The 16,097-nt window shown below is 40.2% G+C and overlaps 1 long non-coding RNA gene across 1 annotated transcript; it reads right to left on the bottom strand.

Moving 5' to 3' along the window:
- LOC110395397 lies at positions 2,982-15,362 on the bottom strand. The gene is made up of 3 exons (XR_002436370.1): positions 15,277-15,362; positions 3,493-3,566; positions 2,982-3,156 (listed from the first exon to the last, which is right to left on the bottom strand). It is a non-coding gene; the product is annotated as an uncharacterized LOC110395397 (long non-coding RNA).

The raw sequence follows: 16,097 nt of genomic DNA, 5'->3' as shown, positions 1-16,097 counted from the left end.
TTTGGAAAAAGGTCAAACAGAATTTTGAGAGAATCCTCTTTTTCTTCTGTTTGAGAAAACTAAAAACATTTATTCATTTTTGATTTTTGGTAGCAAATCTTTACTTTTTTTTTTTTTTTTTTTTTTTATATGGCTAGCTGTAGCAATTACCTTGTAGCAGAATCCTACCAGAACATTAAAATGAACGTATGTCCTTTTTTTTTTTTTTTTTCTTTCTTTTTTTTTTTCCCATTATTTAACAGGGTTCTTTTCTGATCATAGCTGGTTGAGGAATCTGACTTCTCTTTCCAAATAAGTGCACTGAGAAAAAGTGCTACCACTTATAGTGTTACAGTCACTCCCTGCTACCTCTAAAGATCCTGACATGTCTCTGATTCTTATGTGACCCAACTTGATCCAATTCAGTTTGTAGAATTTGAGAGGATCCCAGCTCAAAGGGCTGTGCTAGGCGGACTGTCTAATTTTAACTCCTTGATGACCTCAGAGATGTTCCTGTGTAGACCAATACACACATACCCATTTGAGGTAGCATCCAGTAAGGTGCAGAACAACATGGCTCTGCTCCAGCAAAGCACTTAACCAGTTGTTCAGCATGGAGCCCCAGGGCTCAAGTGAAGAGGGAGGTACTGTGACATGACTTGCACTATGAACTGCATTTAGATTTATGGCTAGTGTTGATCTGAAAATCAGGATAGTTAATCCAAGCATAGTGTTTATTTTGCATTGAAAAGAATTATTCACAAAGGTTAACCTAACCTAATAGAGTCACTCCCAAAGGCTCTCTGGGGAAGCCCATCTTGCTCCGCTCATTGAAGAGGATGTCTAGAGAGATTAATCTTGTGACGATAAAGTGAGTCTTTGTGAAAACCCTTCTAAATGTCATGCACATAGTATTTTTCTGACCTGCTACATCTCTTGGACTCTGCATGATATTTCTAAAATGCTCTAAAGCATTCCAGCATTTTGGAAATTGTTACCTCTCTGCTTAATCCTCAGGTGGATGGTGTAATATCTGAAACTGTGTTTAGAACTGAACCTTGCTTTCAATGCTTGTGTTAACCACAGCTTTATCCCTGCAAGTTTTCAATTGTTCCCCTGTTTTATTGACTGAGGTGTACCACTGACACATCTGTGGATCATATGATGTTGATTATTTCAGTGACAGCTTCTGCAAAAGTGATACACTTTTCCAAGTTGTTAAAGTAGCTTTATGGTTTTCAACTCTTCTTGTTCACCTCAGTCAAATACAGGAACAAAGTTTGTACTGAACAAGTGAAGACTAAGATATTAACATGGACAGTGAGTGTACAACAAATGTGCAATCTGGATGATATTATAGGTTAAAAATGATGATACATGACCCTAGGACATTTTGTAATATAAATCCATGCAAGAGTATGTAGGAGACTGTCCTTTCAGGCCGTCTTTGCGTTCTTGATTTCAAGGCTTTTTAAGGCCTTCAAAATGTGCCTAATCTTGTTTTGTGTGTAGAACTAAACACAGGGTTAAACTTTTGGGGCACTGGAAGTCATAATCCTATGGCATGAAGAACAGAAAAGGAGAAGGCAACATCCAAAATCTCAGTAGATAGGGCTAAAGGTGATTGCCAGCAACATTCTTGGCCCTGGAAAGTGTCCAGAGAATGGCAAGAAAGCTGGTGAGAGGCCTGGAGCACAAGTCTTATGAGGAACAGCTGAGGGAACTAGGATTCTTTAGTCTAACAAAGAGGAGGCTCAGAGGAGACCTTATCGCTCTCTACAGCTACCTGAAAGGAGGCTGTGGTGAAGTGGGAGTTGGCCTCTTCTGTGTAGCTAGTGATAGGTTGAGAAGGAATAGCCTCAAGTTGTGCCAGGGGAGATTCAGTTTGGATGTTAGGAAAAATTTCTTCTCCAAAAGAGTGGTCGGGTGCTGGAACGGGCTGCCCAGGGAGGTGGTTGAGTCACTGTCTCTGGAGATGTACTGAGGGACATGATTTAGTGGGCAATATTAGTGGTAGGTGGACAGCTGGACTAGATGATCTTGGAGGTCTTTTCCAACCTTGGTGATACTATGATTCTGTAATTTTTCCTCAGAGTTCAGACATGATAGATGAATGTGCCATGGTAAATAAAGGATTTCAAAGAAAGATGACAAAGCCTAGGAAGTTATAAGCACTTCCCTGTCCTATGCATGGGTTATGATTACTTGTGCTTCTGGCTGGATCAGTTCAAGAGAGTTTTTCAGTGCTCTACCTGCGCAGTTCATTCTGCATATAAGGTGTAATTGCTTCTGTCAGCGATAATTCTGCATTTGAGCATTGCTACAAATAAATTATTTATTTAGCAAACTCAGTCCTTTAGAGAATGAGGATTATGTAGTGCTCTTTTGCCTACCTGACTTACTCTCATGTAAGTTCAGACAGTAACTTTAAACTCGTATACATCTACCTGGGCACACTTAAAGTAAAGAGAAAAAAAAATGTGATCAAAGTAATGATTTTCTTCTTCTGTGTGAAATATTAAAGATTTCCTTTCATTTGCTGAAATAGGAAAAATACATCTTATGCTTATTTTTACATGATCTTACAATCAATTCACAATGTTTACAAAGTCAAATAATATGCAAACAAAGAAACCAACATACGACTAACAATAAACTGATTTCTTTTTCTATATATTTTCTCTTCAGTGCATGACAAAAGCATCTAATTTTTTATCATGCTTAGTTCATTATTGATTGTGTGGAGGCAGAGCCTGGGGAAGCATCTTTGTGCTTTGGATTCCACAGCTGTGGGAGTTACTTGCTACCTGGAGGGAAAGTTTTGATTGACCATCATAGAAAGGGAACTATTTCCCAGGAGGAAAGAGTCCATTGATATAAAGTTCATTTCCTCCAATATATCTGCTGGTCACACACATACAAGATAAAAAATAAAATATAAAATAAAATAAATGTAAAATAAAATAAAAATAATAAATATACATATATCCTGGAAAGAAAGATCCTTGCAAAATATTTGTGGATGAGTAATTCACACAATGGTGTTGAAAATGAATGGAGAAGGATGTGATCCATTCTCCAGCTCATTCATATCTGTCATCATCTTCCAAAGTACAGCATCAGTCTAAAGTAGGAGACTCCTGTTTTGATTCATATTCAAGATCCGCATTTTAGCACCTGAAAGAGAAGTTTTGTTGCTGTTTGAAAAGAGTCAAAACTGAAACAAAGCATGTGCAAACATATTCTGAGTCTGTAAAGGCTTTAAGCTGGAGTAAATCCTGAAGGATGCTAGGTCCAGTGGGAATTAAACATCCAGACCAGCTTCCCAGCAGCAAGCTTCCTCTCCCAGGCAAGCAGCAAATGTGTTCACTTCCTGCCCCTTTGCACACTGGGCTGAGCTTCCTCTGAAATTAGTCAGCCCAGCATGAGACCAACATACGGGCCTTTTGGGTCTTCCTTTGCCCGAAACGTTGTGTCATTTTGAGGCAGTATAGGATCCCCAGCAGGACTGACCTTCTTCATCTTGAAATAAGTTTCAAGACTCTCAGTGACTTCTGTGGAAAGTGGACTGGGCATTGAGCTTGCCTCTGGAAAAACAAATAAAATAAAATAGAAAATAAAAGAGGTTAAGTAGAGTGGCCTCAAGTTGTACGAGAGGATGTTCAGGTTGGATAATAGGAAGAATTTTTTCTCAGAAAGAATGGTGAGGTGTTGGAACAGGCTGCCCAGGGAGGTAGTGGAATCACTGTCCCTGGAAGTGTTTAAGGAAAGGGCAGATGTAGTACTTAGGGACATGGTTTAGTGGGCAATATTGGTAGTAGGTGGATGGTTGCACTAGATGATCTTAGAGGTCTTTTCCAACCTTAATGATTCTATGATTCTGTAATTCTATATAGATCACAGAAAGTCCATAATACAGGCTCTACTCTTGCAAATTCAATAGTTAGACTATTTTAAATACATATTTCTTGGAACACACATAGTGGTATTTTGTATTTTCTTTTATAAATAGAGCTTCTGCATGTGCAAAGTAGCTGATGATATGGAAGCGACATAATGAAGTGAATATCAGTTCCTATAGCAGGATAATGACAGAGGATATGGAAGGGCTGAGGCAAAGCACTTTGAACCAAGTCCTTAATTTTAGAGAGGATCCTGGTTTAGTATAATGTGATATTCAGCTTTCACTCTGGGTCTCCTAGAGTTTCTATCAGATCACGAACATCTTGGGAAACAGTTTGCTGTGCATTTTTTTGTGGAAGGCAAAATACAAGTGTTTTGAATGCTTAGGAAACAATGGTATGAGTATTCTAACAGTAGTACTGCATCAACACTGAAGTACTTGAGATTAATTTCAAAGATTTCGTTTTTGCTTTCAGCTCTGCTTGTGGACAAATACAGATCTTGGTTAACCCCCCTATGCTACTCCCCTAAAAATGAGATGAGAATCTTGAACTCCTGTAGTAAAAGAGAAACAAAATAGTCTATAAAATGCTATATAACACCTGAAGAAGTTCTTAAGGAAGAAATACCCAAGCCTAGAACCAGCTACATCATTAGTGTCCAACCTTTTGACCTTCCTAAGCCATACTGAGTGAAGTGTCTTGGGTCACATATAAAATATATAATATAGTTAATGTATATATACAACCAAACTTAATTTTTAAAAATATTTTTACTAAAACATAAAAAGAGAGCAAAAATGCATAAAACTAGAGGGATAGTTGACCTTGATGCTGTGAAACTGATGTGCCTATTTCTGGTTTGATGGCAGTGGGTGCAATTCTTAGTGAGTTCTCAAGGTGTTCATCATGATTTTTTTGAGGAAATTTACTTTTTCTATACTTTGTCCTCGAAAAGAGTTGTTCACAAATGTACATACTGCCAAAAAGTGATGACATGAATGAGGCTGATTATGAAGTGTGGGATACCTTTCTCTGGTAAGAGAGGACTTATAAAAGTTTAGTAAAGAGACATGATCCAATTTCTGAGTTGAATATCTGATTGAAACTCTTTACATTCTACTTGAAAATTCACAAGTAATGCATTTATGTCAACTTAAAATGGAGCTGTAAATGTACAAGAGAACTGATGACCTTTCAGCACTCTTGAAACCTATTCTCAAATTTCTTAATCAAAATGGAAAACATGGCTGCATATTTTTCGCTCCTTGCAGGGCTGTGTTCAGCCAAAATTATTTGCCATCACTTGAGTTAGCACTGCACTGTGCAGTCCCCTTGCCCTGGTTTCAGCCCAGGCGGTGCCCATTGCACACTGCTGCAGCCTGTTTCTGGGTGACATGTGCGTGCCCAGGACCGTGCTGGGCTGCTGGGCTGCATGCAGCCTGTTGGTTGCGTGTTGGACATGAGTGTCCTGCACTGTGGTGGATAGAGGTAGGTACGTACAACTGTAGAGCTTAAACTATGTACATGCTTCTCTACGATATATACTGAAGGAGGAGTTTGGTCATTCACTTTGTAAATCCATTTCTTACCATTTCTATTATTATTCTATGTATTAGTCATGTGTGAACTGTGATGGTAGATTAGTCAGGTAATCAGTACAAGTATCTGGCCCTTACTAGAAGCTATACAGGAGACGGTGCAACAATACAACACCAACTGGAGCTGCTAAAGTAAAAAATCTTTGTTTTGAACATTCCTGTTCATGCAAAGGTTATTGGGCAAAGCCAAACTTAAGGCAAAACAAATTCATTCCCATGTTTATATACCACTTTATGTGCTCTCTACAAATCAGACTGTGTAATGATGGGACTGACCTCTAAGTGAGGGAGTGCAAATAGGCATAACAGATCAGCTTCATTCTGCGAGAGAAAGCTTCTCCTGGAAACAGACAAGCCAGGCGGTATGCATTTTAATTAAAATCACATCCTGGGCATTTAAGTTTTCAAAAATTATTACTATGACAGAGGTTACATTTTCTTGTGACTACTATTATTATTGTCAGACTGCCTGCTTCAAGTGGGGGGCTGGAGGTTACATATGGGATGGGGGAATGTAAAGTTAGTTGGAAGGGGTTAGTACACAGGGCTGTAGCCTTGGAATGCTCTTTGTTGGCTAGTGGTCTCTTGCTGTCTTGTCTACAGCTGTGCAAAAGATCCCTTAGGACATTATGTATAGCCCTGAGCAGTGACTGCAGTGCTATAAACTGCAGGTGACTCCGGTCAAATCCAATTTCTCTTCCCAAACGGAGCACATACTATCACTGCTGCATACCCCTTGCCAAAGTAAACAGGGATAATAATTTTAAGGATTATTATAGAGACTTTCTTTTAAATTTATGCTTGGAATCGTTGCATTTTTAAAATAATTTTTCTTTATTTGCATTCCTGCGCTTGTAATTGAAACTAATGAAACAGGATGGAATAAGATGGCATTAGGGTGCATGTAAATAGTCTTACAGGGAAAAGATGAGCAGTTTAGTATAGTAAATGGCCGCACTTGTCTCTCATGTAGCAAACCTCGGACTTACAAAGAGGCTTTCTATGAAAGTCTTAATGTTTTTTTGCTACTCACACTGACATTCCTGTTACTCATGAATGTGCATTTTACAAACAAAGCTGTGCCACAAAGGCATGAAGTGACCTACCCAAGGCTGTACAAACTTGTGCTGCAGTCAGCAGCTAATTCATTCTCTTAAATCTGCTTCATTCTGTGATATTATTCTTCGGCACTTAACTAATAATTGAGCCTTGAAAAGTCTTCCCTTCTGGAAACAACTTTTGTTTCAACTCTGCAGAGAGCAGCCCATTTAAAAACAGAGGAGGAAAAAAGGACAACTTTAGGTAAAAGTATAAAAAAGAAAACAAAAGCAAAACAAATTATTTCATAGTTTTAAATTATACTTTGAAGTGCATTTTGGTGATTATCAGGTAAATCCCTAAGAATGGAATTGGAATGACAATATATACGTGCTTGAAGCAGCCCTCTCTTTAATGGATCTTTTGGAACTTGCCTAAGCTGCCACGAGAAGCCTGTTTTTATCATGCCATACGATAAACATTTTAGACCTGAAACTAGCTTTTAATAAAATTAACTACATGTTCAAAATGTTTAATGGACTCCGTGGCAGTAAAATTAAGAAGAATGTCATTTTGTCTTCTTAATGTGCCCCAAACATTCTTGCAATGAATTAGAACGTTGATTGTTATTTTTCAGCTCAGGACTTGGCAGGTGTGTAACATGACTCCTGATAGCAGGACAGCAGATTACATTCTCCTATAAAACCATTTCTAAGAGACTTGGCACAAAAACTGTTATTGCATGTCTGCAGGTGTTTAGTAATTGGATTAATGCAAAGCAGAAGGAATGTCTGACGCCCTGGCACTAAGAAACGCTGAGGAAAGACACATTCATTTCTGAGAGTAACTTGGAATGTATGATGACAGCCTGTTCACACACATAGAGCCAGATCTAAGCCTGCAAGTTTAAAATTAACTGCTGTGAGCAATCACCTTCCAGAGAAAAGTTTATCCAAACCTAAATACAATAACAGGAGCTCTGTAAGTAAGGAGGTAGGGAGCTTTGGACTATGTTTTGATCCTATTCCAAAAGCAACTTGCATAACCTTAGCAAAAGTCCTTATATCATGCATATCACGGATCCCTAAAATCCTAGGTGTCTAATAAAAATGTCCTTGATAAACATATAGACTCTTGAAATTCTGTAAAGGTACAGAGACTATAATATAATCTCAGATCAAGGGCTTTCAAGGCAAATTGATGTTCTTTTAAATATCTTGATCATGAATTAGAAAGGCTTTTGTAATGGCCAGGGACCAATACCATAAATCTTTCTATACTGATGAAAATATTAAACTAAGAAGTCCATTTCAACTATTAAACACTAGAAACATTTTTTTTTAAAGGGGTCTCAGCTTAGATCCTGTCAGTGCTCAGAAAAACGCTTGCATGTAATTTTTGGGTTCATATGTGCAGCTGACAGGTTGTCCTTGAGAGTTCACTTCCACGTGGGTACTGTTTAGAAGGCATCTTTTGCACATATGGCTTGTAGATTAACAGCAAAGGGATTTAAAGATAAAAACAGTTCTTAGTGTTACCCTGTGCTGGGGAAGCAGGACTCTTGAGGAAGAGCTTTGCAGCTCATGCTTCTGGGACAAGAGTGGTGTGTGTACAAAGAAGACACGTTAGGAAGTACTATATTTTTGTACCTCTCAGTATTGTTCTCCAGGTCTATCTTGTGAGGAAAAAAAGATATTGAGATGACTGGACAATGTGCTTTTTGGCTGCCTGACTCCCTTACAAGATGTACTAGCTAGACACAGGTAGAAGAGACCAGTGACCTGTAGTCAGACTGTTGTCTTACTATACATGAGCCACCAAGTTTGGATGATGTTCATGCCTCACACATTTATGGTGGTTTCTTCAGTGCTTATTCTGTCCCAGATGAGGATCTTTTTTTTTTTTTTTTTTTTTTTTTAACCCATCTCTCTGGCTTTATAATCAAGATGAGTAGGGTATACAAATCCATTTTCTTATGGTGGTTGGTTAGAACTATGATTTACTGAAATGAGTGATGGATTAATATCAAGAAAGTAAAATGTGCAGCTCTTTATATTCTCCTATGAATTTACCAGTAAATAAGAATCCCAACAGAGAATTAAGATTAACATAGATATGTAGCATTTTCATTAAACCACATTGCCTGTATAAAATAAATGTCTTCCCTGGAGAATTTAATCAAATACTGCTGCCTTTTGGGAATACCACTGAAATATTTTACTGGCATTTCAAAAGCTCCATCCTACGCAATGAATGATTTTTCACTGGAGATCACAGTTTTAACTCTCTAAATGACCATTGTGTAAATGGTAGCCTTGTGGAGGTCATTGAGAATTGTGTGGTGACTTCCAGATGCAACACTCACAAGTCACTCCCACTGCTGTTAGAGGTGTCAGACATACTCCACTATAACTTTGTTTTTGATGAGCACATACATTTACCAGGCTTGATCTTTATCAGCAAGTTTACTGCTGAATCACAGAATCATAGAATTAGCTAGGTTGGAAATGACCTACAAGACCATCCAGTCCAACCATCCACCTACCACCAATAGTTCTCACTAGACCATGTCCCTCAGCACCATGTCTAAATGTTCCTTGAACACCTCCAGGGTCAGTGACTCCACCACCTCCCTGGGCAGCCCATTCCAGCGCCTGACCACTCTTTCAGAAAAGTAGAATTTCCTAATGACCACGCTAAATTTCCCCTGGTGCAACTTGAGGCCATTCCCCCTTGTCCTGTCGCTTGTTATAAGAGAGAAAAGGCCGACCCCCAGCTCACTACAACTTCCCTTCAGGTAGTTATAGATAGCGATGAGGTCTCCCCCGAGCCTCCTCTTCTCCAGACTGAACAATCCCAGCTCCTCATAAGGCCTGTGCTCCAGACCCCTCACCAGCTTCATTCCCCTCCTCTGAACATGCTCCAGGGCCTCAATGTCCTTCTTGCAGTGAGGGGCCCAAAACTGGACACAGTACTCGAGGCGCGGCCTCACCAGGGCTGAGTACAGAGGGACAATTACCTCCTTACTCCTACTGGCAACACTATTTCTGATACAAGCCAGGATGCCATTGGCCCTCTTGGCCACCTGGGCACACTGATGGCTCCTGCTCAGCCAAGCATTGACCAACACCCCCAGGTCCGTTTTCTCTACACAGTCTTCCAGCCACTCTGCCCCAAGCCTGTAGCATTGCCTGGGGTTGTTGCGGCCAAAGTGCAGGACCCAGGACTTGGTTTTGTTGAACCTCATCCCATTGGCTTCAGCCCAGAGATCCAGCCTGTCCAGATCTCTCTGTAGGGCCTCTCTACCCCCAGGCAGATTGACACTTCCTGACAGCTTGGTGTCATCTGCAGACTTACTGAGGGTGCTCTTGATGCCCTCATCCAGGTCATTAATAAAGATATTGAAAAGGACAGGCCCCAGCATCGACCCCTGGGGAACACCACTCGTGACCAGTTGCCAGCTGGATTTAACTCTGTTCACCACCTCTCTCTGGGCCTGGGCCTCCAGCTACCTCCTTACCCAGCAAAGAGTGTACCTGTCCAAGCCACGGACTGCCAGCTTCTCCAGGAGAATACTGTGGGAGACAGTGTCAAAGGCTTTGCTGAAGTCTAGGTAGACCACAACAACAGCCTTTCCCTCATCCACCAGATCGGTCACTCGATCATAGAAGGAGATCAGGTTGGTCAAGCAAGACCTGCCCTTCACAAACCCATGCTGACTGGGCCTGATCCCCCAATTGTCCCACAAATGCCACATGATCTCCCTCAGGACAATCTGCTCCATAACCTTCCCTGGCACCGACGTCAGGCTGACATGGGCAATAGAGGATTGACTGCGTATACAGATTGTATTGTTCAGATAAATACATATGAACATATCCGCTGCTTTAAATGTTCTTTAGAATGAAAAATTCAGAGATGGAAGGCTAGAGAATGCCATATTATCATCCCAGAGATAGTTCTGCCTGAGCTTAGATCCTTTCTGTGCATTGCATGAGCCAGACCCTAGCTTGGAGGATCCATTTCATGTGGTATGGTGAATGCTTAATTTGAATTTTTCCATCTTTCAGGTGTTTGACATCAGAACTTTAATAGCCCTTGTTTTTCAGATTTTATGCATTTTTCTTCCCCAGAGGAGGGTGATTTAGAAAAATTTTATGGTGAATCTGCAAGTTTGGAGCATTGCATTCCTGTGGCACAGAACTGCTGTGCAGAACGATAAGGCTGACCATCTAGGCTGACTGTAGGCAGTTCTAACAAGGAAATGAATATTGCTTGAGTGAATTATCTATCAGTTCTACATCTAATCATCCCCTCCTCCTGTTAGGTGATGGTGTTTCCATCTAAGCTTTTCCAATCTTACTCATCTAAATTTAGTCCCTGAAACAGCAACTTCAAACGATTCCAGAGAAAGACTCTGAAGGCCATCATTCCCTGCAGGTGAAGGAGTGGCTGTGTTCTAACAAAGCATCCTGACAGTGGGAACTAAAAGGACTTTTAAGTGTTAGGTTTGCAGATGTTTCCTCAATTTGTATACTCATCAATGAATTCACTCAGTTTCTTGCTGAACACCATAAAATGGATTAGTTGGACCTTTGACTGGATCCAATTCACATAATCATGTCCTTGTAGAGGTTTGAAAGTTAAAAAGCCCAGAAAAAATCATTTTCCTCAATTCCCTTTGTTGTCAGCAGAGAGAGAAAGAATGTTTTATTCTACTTTTCTTGTACACCTGGCTGAGGAAGACTGAGCAGCCTTCTAGAACTACTTGTATTTCTCCAGTGACTAGAAAGGGACTTTGCATTAGCTTAAGTTTGTCTTAGGATGGACCCACACTTTCAGATAGTTGTATTAACTGATCTGAATCCAATTCCAACACACAATATCAGGAAGGATTTATTATGCATTGTTAAAGCAAAATAATACCATCTCCTATGGATGAATTGAAATTATACTGTGGAAAGTTTTTATTACTGAAACAACTGCTGTAGGCATAGTTATATTAGGCAAGGCTCACAACATTTTACATAGCAGACAGATCCTGAAACTTTTAGTCTCAGTGAGAAGCATTGTCCATCCGCAGCCATTTCAAGGAGCATCTTCTAGGAGAAGAGTGGGCTTCAGTGTAACACAGCTGATTCACCTACTCTGTGTGTTTACTGAAGGGAATTACAGTCATTAATACTCATGAAAACCAGCATTCACTAGCTTTACCAAAGAAGCTGATTAGGTCTTTTTTTACATGAATATTAGTATTAAAGTATGTAGGAAGCTCTGAAAGTAATGCCTCCTATTGATTTTCAGGGAAACAATAACAGATACAAGGGACACAATAATGCTGTTTGATAGAGCAAATTCTGAGCTACAAAGCACTATTTTTCAGTGTACTCACCACCATTAGCTATACATTTTTACCAGCAAAAGCCTGCATGCTGTGCTCGTAAAAATCTGCATGGCTGTCTGGAATGTGCCTTGTCTTTCATGTTGCTGTCACCACTGCTGAAACACAGCACTCACCACCTCACTGTGCTCACATCCAATGTATGGTCTCCATAAATGTTCAGCAAGCATCAATAAATATCAGTGGGTGCAATTATTTCTACATGGAGGAATTCAGTGACACACCTTTGCTTCATCTGCACTTCCATGTCAGACACCATTGTGTCAGACTGCCCCTCTGCTGCCACTGGTCACATGGCAACAAAATGTAATGGAATATTGGTGGTAAAGTTCAACCTCTACTGCCATACCAGCAACCATCTACCGCTGATGTTGTGGACCAACATTGTAAAATAGGAGACATTACTTTTGGAGCAGCCATAATGATTTTCCTCACTAGAGAAGCCTAGTAACAGAGCAGGTAGTCTTAATCATCATCTGCGATTATTTGTACCTAGAATCTCTTTTTCACATTGGACTCAGAGAATGAGCACAAATTATGAAATTTTAAATACATTTTTTTCTACAAACATTTCTAGTATAAATGCAGTCTTTACTCCAAGTATAGATATTGTGGCTATTCTTTAATTGTATATCTGCTTTTTATGAAGAAATATGGGTGAAATTAATTTTCTGCTTGTAACATTAAGTTGCTGTCTGTATTTTTAAAGAAGCACTAACTGCACTTATAAATATACCTTGATATTATTATTTTAATTCTGAAATTATTACTATGTCATTATTTTCTTTAGTTTCTTTTCTTTATTTTTGCATTTTAAAAAATGCAGAAAATCAAAAGACATGCCAACCAGAGATAGAGACATGTTCAGACCTGTAACCTTACAGTTCTAGGGAAACTTCAAAGTTGAAACTGGTAGGATCTGGTTACAATTCATCACAGAGGATAAATTTATGCCTCTAAGCCATAACCTTTGGTCAGTCTCCTCTATTTCTTCCCATTGGCTAAGAAACTTACTTGTGTTATTCATCTGTCATGCGGTCACACTGAGTAAAATTCTCCCTTTTCTTTCTTTTCTTTCTTTTGTTTTTCCACTTGTATTGGCTACTTACATGTTCAGCAAAAAATGGGAGCTATCCAAATTTTGTGCTTATCTACAGAAAAAAAATCAAACATCTTTTTTGGTATCTGCTGTGCTAATGTAAAGGAAGGTGATCACCAGCAGTGCTGTAATAACCGAAAGGTAAAAGACGTGTTGTTCACATAGCAAGAGAATCCAGAGAGCAAATATTCTATTATTGCCAACGCTGTGTTTGTGCAGCCACAACGCAAAACTCTGGGGCTACATTTATACCTGTAAATACAATGGACCAGGGATATCCTCTGGCTCTGGTGTGTTGACATGAGTGAGCTTATGATCAGACAGCTGAACTAATTTACTCCTTGAAACTGTGTGACTGCCTCCAAACACACTGTTACTTCTTCGGCTAGCTAAGACCTCAGAACTGTATCCAGGCATTGTCTGGAAGTCTTACTTTGGACCAAAACTGTGCCAGGAAGTGTGATAGTAAATTAATGCCATGATCTGGATCCTTTTAATGTGTTAATATAGAAGTAGACAAAAATGCCACGGTGCTACAAAGAGTCAGAAACCAATGTGATGCCACTCAGATCATGATATGAGCAGCAATACCAAGAAGACAGCTAAATATAACCCTGTGTTCTGCAAAGTTTTACATCATTTTTCTTCCTTCCTTGCAGATTGAATAAAAACAGGTTGAACTTCTTTGAAAAACTGGGAAAAGATGTATGGTCTTACTGCTATTCTTAAAAGTCTGGGAAGGGGAATTTACTTTCTGTCATTTAAAAATGTTCCTTTCATCAACAGAAGAGCAGCATGTGAACAATATATTGCAAGTTTGTCATGAAAATCCAGCTTCACAAAACCAAAACAATATGAAGCATTCCCTTCTCCCCAAATTAAGGGAGTTTCAAATTTCAGCTTGAATCAATAGTTCTGTTTCCCACCCAGACATGTTTCTTGGACAACTCCTGGAAACCTGATACATGAGCACTCTTCTTTATGGGAGTTCTGATTTTCTATACCAGTCTACACCTGTGTTCTATTGAATGGGCTAAACTGAAATGCATGGCTGTTCATAGCTGGAACTGTGAAGCTTTGCAGATGTGTCTTGTTTCCCTTTATTGTAGAGTGCTTTCGGATAGTACATCTACCTTCTGTTTCAAACACATAATTGCAGAATTCTGGTGGTGTGTTGAGTGCAAGTCAGCTGCTTTCATTGTGAAGGAACCTATGTTCCTATTTCACAGAATCACAGAACTGTAGGAGTTAGAAGGGATTTCTGGAGATAAGAGTCCAACACCCTACTAAAAGTGTCCAGGCAGATTCTGGATTTTGAATAGCTCCGGAGAAAGACAGTCCACAACCTCTGTAACCCTCAAAATAAGGAAGGTTTTCCTCATGTTCATATGGAACTTCTTGTGTTCCATTTTGTGCTCATTGCTCCTTGTCTGTTGCTCGGTACCACCAAGAAGAACCTGACCCCATCCACTTGACACCTGCCCTTTAGAAATTTATAGAATCATAGAATCACTTTAGTTGGAAGGGACCCTTAAAGATCATCTAGTCCAAGTCCCCTGCAGTGAACAGGGACGCCTACAGCTAGATCGGGTTCTCAGAGCCCCATCTCACCAGTGCAGAGTGGAGGGGCAGGATCACCTCCCTTGATCTGCTGGCTGCACTTCTTTTAATGCAGCCCAGGTGAGGGCACACTGCTGGTTCATGTCTATCACAACTCTACTGAAAAGGTTTTTATGTTAAGGCTGTGCTCTATCCTTACATTACCCCAGCTTGTACTGATAGTGGGGGTTGCTGTAACCGAAGTGCAAGACACTGCACTTGGATTTATTGAACTTCATGAGGTTCTCCTCGGCCCATTGCTTGAGCCTGTCTAGGTCTCTCTGAATGGCTCCCCATCCCTCAGGTGTGTTGGCTGCACCACACAGCTTGGTGTCACCTGCAAACTTGCTGAGAGGGCACTCGACCCCAACTATCGATGTCATCGATGAAGATGTTAAAGAGCTCTGGTCCCAGAACTGACCTGTGAGAGACTCCATTCATCACTTGTCTCCATCCAGACACTGAGCCATTGACCATCAGTCTCTGGATATGATCTCGCAACCACTTCCTCATCCATCAAACAATCCACCCATCAAATGCATATCTGCACTACTGATCACAACCCTCTGAACTTTTCCAGTCAGACAGTTCTCAATCCACCTCACAGTTGGGTGAACCTCACAGTTCACCCATCTATCCCACACTTCTTAAGCTTACCTACAAGGATGCTGTGGCAGACAGTGTCAAACACATTGCTGAAATCAAGATACACAACATCTACTGCTCTTCCCTCATCTACCCAGCCAGCCAGTGGTGACATCATAGAAGGCTCCCAGACTGACTATACATGATTTCTCCTTGGTGAATCCATGTTGACTACTGATAACCTTCTTCTCTTCCACTTGTTTGGAGATGACATCCAGTACAAGTTGTTCCACCAGCCTTTCAGTGATGATGGTGAGGCTGACTGGGCTGTCATTGCCTGGGTCCACCTTCTTGCCTTTTTTTAATACTAGAGTTTTTAAACTCCAGTCCTCAGGCACCTCTCCTATTTTCCAAGATCTTTCAAAGATGATAGAGTATTGTTTGGAAATCACTTCTGCCAGCTCCCTCAGCACTTGTGGATGCATCCCGTCATGGGGCGTAGGGATTTGTGTGAGTTGAGATTTCTGAGACAATTGATAGAACAGCCTTTAAGACTGCATCTTAGTTTTACTAGGATAGTGAATCTATGCTATCTAAGCTTTTTTCTGCTCACAAGTAGGTTATTGTGGGAAGACACTGGAGAACAAGAACAATCAAGAAATTCTGGACTTTGAGATGAAAAAAATTGGTGCTGGGTTTTTGTATCCCCTATTAGTAAAATACAGGATATTGCTACTGAAATTATTGGCTCTAGTTCTCCTTTGCTTGGAGGGATCTTATTGCTAGTTTATGATACTTATCCAAGGTGACATTAAAGCTTCCTTGCATTCCTAGATATGTCATGTGCCATCCTGACTGAAAGAAACCTGATGTCTGGCAAGCAGACTGCAAGC

This window comes from Numida meleagris, chromosome 3, assembly GCF_002078875.1.
Source record: "Numida meleagris isolate 19003 breed g44 Domestic line chromosome 3, NumMel1.0, whole genome shotgun sequence".
Classification (NCBI taxonomy): Eukaryota; Metazoa; Chordata; class Aves; order Galliformes; family Numididae; genus Numida; species Numida meleagris.
This window is presented reverse-complemented; position numbering and strand designations above follow the sequence as displayed.